Source organism: Etheostoma spectabile, unplaced genomic scaffold (assembly GCF_008692095.1).
Source record: "Etheostoma spectabile isolate EspeVRDwgs_2016 unplaced genomic scaffold, UIUC_Espe_1.0 scaffold119, whole genome shotgun sequence".
In the NCBI taxonomy this organism is placed as follows: domain Eukaryota; kingdom Metazoa; phylum Chordata; class Actinopteri; order Perciformes; family Percidae; genus Etheostoma; species Etheostoma spectabile.
In genome coordinates, this window is record NW_022605570.1 from 1,066,279 (window position 1) to 1,071,085 (window position 4,807).

Genomic DNA, 4,807 nt, shown 5'->3' on the forward strand with positions numbered 1-4,807 from the left:
ACCCAAAATAACATGATTGATTCCACACAACGGCAAGTACAAATCTTTACCTTCATACATTTTGGGGTGTCGTATTCAATTTTATAGCATTTTTTAAAAACAATTGAAGTGTGTCCTGTGTTACGCGGATTTTCGGTCTTTCATACTTCTTGCTACCGTTGTCGCTCTTCCCACTACGTCATCTTACAGCACCGCGGTCTAGCTCCTGCTCTTCCCGTAGCGTCCCATACAGACGCTAAAGGGGGATTTTTGCGTCTGTATCTGACGCTGACAGCCCATGACCAAGCGTCAGTATTTCACAAGCTGGGAAGGAGAACAGGTTGTTGGAATAAAGGAATGTTGTGGGGGGACACGATGCGGGAAGATTACCAAATTGCTAAAACTATAACCAATAGTATGTGACGAAGATGGTACCAATGGTACAAGATATATTGTTACGTATATATTGGTGTTTATTGTCAAAAAGAGCCAAAGTAAGAGCATTATTACTGCGTTGTGTTCCAGAAGTAAGAACACTTGATTTAAAATCAAAGTGACATATTCCAATAACAAATTAGGAAAAAAACAACACTGAATCTGGACTTCCCAACTCAGAGTAGTTTCCTGTATCTGTGTCACATGGGCTCCATCGCTGCCACGCCTCTTTAGGAGACTAGCTGCGGTTCCTGAGTGTATTGATTCTAACAGGAGAAGTGAGGAGAAGTGAGGAGAAGTAAATATTGGAGACATTCTTCACAAGCCACACATCTCCAGAACATTCTGACACTAAAATTGCATATTCCAGACGGACACATCAGGAGTAAATTAACTTTTTTGGAGAACTGTTTCCGTCTCAGGACCAAACTGATTTGAGTTCTAAGTAATAACAACAACACTGTCAGCGCATCAACATCACGCAAGGCTTCAGTAATCGCACCCCCCACCCCTTCTCCATGCAGTTGCTAACACAGAGGATAAAAAACACAAAACATGGTGAACTCTTCAGAAGAGCTAATTATCTTTTAACTTTTGTCCTTTTTGTCTGAAGCTGAATGGTGCTGTTGTTCTTTCTTAACAGATAACCATACTACAAAATACAGAGAAAGTTTTATTGAGCTGATGGGCCTATTAGCTTTGTATCAACTCGTTTGGCAATGGCTTGAATGTAATGGATGTTAATTAATTAAAATAGTTGCACACTGTGGCTTTAATGTATCGGGCCAACATCTTAATGCTCAATGTAATTTTCCCCCGTGTTCATACTGGCCTTGCGCTTTCAATGTACGTGACTAAATCTGCAGCCTTCATTATGTGCAAAAATGTATTCAAACGTTTATCTGAAGCTAACATGAAGCTTTAGCCACCTCAGTTAGACAAATCAAGAGAATAAGTTCACAGGTACAGCCTTTTAGGTCAAAGATTTCCCCTACTTAGGTCTATGTGAAGTCCATGTTTACAACTTTAACCTCTTAACAAAAACATTTGAAAACCCATGATTTTTGGTCTAAAAGTCATACCTAAATTAAAAGTGGTACAGCTCCCATATACTTTGGCCCTCCAGGGTGTGCCTGTTACAGGTGTCAGGATGATTCTCGGCCTTACTGACACAGAGTTACAGAGGCTAGAATGGAATTTTTTTTTTTTTTTTGTCCAAGTTGTGCATCTGTAAAATTATTTTAATACATTGGTGTAAACACATCTGGTGAGATACAGATCACACAATACCATAGCCACATGTCTCAGCTTACTACAAAAAAAAATCCTGAAGCCAAAAGACTCAAAAATGGATTTTATAAGAAGTTTTTTTTTAAAATATGTACTGACTTTTAACGAGGTTAACTGTTAGCTATCGTACAGTGTACAGTGCTGAGAGTGCCTACATGTTTTTGCCACATCTTAGAAACTGCAGTTATTTTAGTTATTTTGCTCCAGACCATCCATTATTCCCTTTGTCTCTGTATTATTATGAATTGAGCCCTAAAGCTTTTAGGATATGCACAAATTACATGTTTTTGACCATTTCCATATTTTTTACCTCTGCCTAGAGAATTTACATTCTCTGGTCTACATGTCAAGTACATTTGCCCCCACTCACATCTGTCCACTCACTTTGTGTGCAATTGTTTTGCCCCCAAAATTATTATTTATTTTTTTTAAATTCATTTTTTGGGCATTTTTATTCCTTTCTTTCTACAGGACAGATGAAGACATGAAAGGGGGTATATATATATAGAGAGAGAGAGGGAGAATGACATGTTGCAAAAGGGCTGCAGGTTGGAGTTGAACCTGCGGCCGAGGACTAAACCTCTACATGTGTGCGCCTGTTCTACCAACTGAGTTAACCCAACCGCCATTTAGACTTTTTACGATGTTTGTCAATTTGCTGTTTGCCTCATCTTTGTCTCATCTTTTCTTTCATAAATACATATTTCATTCAGTCTTAACTCGCCAGTTATAGTGATCTGCAGACATCTACTGAATTGATCATCTATTAAACTTCATGAAGAGAAAGGGAAAGGGTTGAAATGTCCAGGGTTATAGCTCACATACACACACAGGGGAAAACAAGAGTGTTAGAGTGACGCTGCAAATCCATTTAAAGACACACACACACACACACACACACACATACAAACATGGAAGCACATATTGGAAAAATACCCATGACCTCACCGTCACTTTTGACATGCTCCTATTTATGCTACTGCGTGCCACCGGGACATAAACACACACTTGTGCGTGCCACTCCCTTACACACGCCCTCATACACCCTCACACACACATACTCACCCACCCCACCCTACACACACCCATGCCACCACCTATATACCCACCCAATGCCACAAACAGAGTCACCATGTATATTCATGACTATCACAAAACACACACACCTCTCAACCTGCCCAACAAACACATAGCAACCCAAACTGTGTGTGTGTGTGTGTGTGTGTGTCGGAAACTTTTATTGGTCCAGAGGTGTCAGCTTCCAGACTGACGTCACACGTTTGCTCTCCTGACACTTACCGGAGGTTTCCTACTTGTTTTTGGTCTTTCCTCCCCTCTTTTTTTTCAAACTTTCTTTCTCACTCTCTCTTTCAAACATTTTGAAACTGACTAATTTTCAGTATCAGAATGAAATCGGGAGTCTTCCAAGAGTCTTGCTTGAGTTGGGGCGTTGTTTGGTGTAAAGTGGTCATAAAACTAATTCCTAGTCTGTCTTTTACCCGTTTTGACGTTCCAACAAAATCAACGTGTTTGATATTAATATTATTATATTTATTATTAGGTTTTAAGTCATGGTAGTGAAGTTAAATCGTGTTAACATTGTCAGCGATAGGGATGAGCCGAGTGCTCGGCTCAAACGAGTATCCAGTATGGATAAAGCACTTTTGCAGAGTACAAGTATTATACGAGTAATATGAGTCACTATCTGTACTTGGATTGAATACATCTCCTCAGCTGACCACGCTGCGTTCTGTGATAGTCACAGCATCCCCCCCTACACACACACGCTCTGCTCACACACACACACACACACAGAACACGGAGAACAGTGCTCCCTCTCCCTCTCTCTCTCTCTCTCTCTCTCTCTCTCTCTCTCTCTCTCTCTCTCTCAGTCAATCAGGTCTGCGGGCCTGTTCCGTTAACGTTTAGGGTTTCTTCCGCTTCAGGTTTGTTTTTTACTTCGGTTTGTAGTACTTACATACTTAAAGGTAAACGTGGGGGTACAGACATGCTGCTTGGTTTAAATGCGACTTGCGTCTGCCGTCGGAGATATATATATATTTTTTTTAACCGTCAGCTGGCTTCATTAAAGTCAATGCAGATCTAAGAAACAGCATCTGCCCCCCCCCCCCGCCCCTTTACTTCATAATTGCAACCGCATGTGTTGTATTCTTAAATTGATAGCTAATACTAGAGGTAGCTAGCTATCTGAGTTACATATTCAATATGTCTGCGTTAAAGGAAGGGGGATGTATTGTAATGTCTGCTACTGACGTACAACCACCTCAAGAGAGACATCATGGCTTTTAAACGAGCAAAGTGGCAGTTGGTCAAGGCCACCCCTCCTCCTACTCCTCCTCCTCAATAGCTACAGACTCAGAAATGGCCATACTAAGGAAAGCTCATTTTGGGACTGGCTCTAGTGGCTGTAATTCTGCACCAAGGCGGAATTTTGGTAAAGAGACTTCAGGTATGGTATTAGGGGACCACTAAGGTCTACAGTACAGGCCAACATTTTTGGTAACACCTTCTCATTCAATGCGTTTCCTATATTTTCATGACTATTTACATTGCAGATTATCACTGAAGGCATTAAAACTATGAATGAACACATGTGGAATTATGTACTTAACAAAGAAGTGTGAAATAACTGAAAATATGTCTTATATTCTAGTTTCTTCAAAGTAGCCACCCTTTGCTCTGATTACTGCTTTGCACACTTTTGGCATTCTCTTGATGAGCTTCAAAAGATAGTCACCTGAAATGGTTTCCCAACAGTCTTGAAGGAGTTCCCAGACATGTATAGCACTTGTTGGCCCTTTTGCCTTCACTCTGTGGTCCAGCTCACCCAAAACCATAGGGATTGGGTTCAGGTCTGGTGACTGTGGAGGCGCAGCACTCCATCACTCTCCTTCTTGGTCAAATAGCCCTTACACAGCCTGGAGGTGTGTTTGGGGTCATTGTCCGGTTGAAAAATAAATGATGGTCCAACTTAACGCAAACTGGATGGGATGTTGCATGTCGCTGCAGGATGCTTGGTGTTTGCTTGGTGACTACCTCATGAAGCTCATTGAGAGAACACCAAGGGTTTGCAGCACTATCA

The 4,807-nt window shown here is 41.1% G+C and overlaps 1 long non-coding RNA gene across 1 annotated transcript in view; it reads right to left on the minus strand.

Moving 5' to 3' along the window:
* LOC116685687 (uncharacterized) overlaps positions 1 to 4,807 on the minus strand; it is an 18,168-nt gene that overhangs the window by 7,360 nt on the left and 6,001 nt on the right. The gene's annotated exons all lie outside the window — the stretch shown is intronic.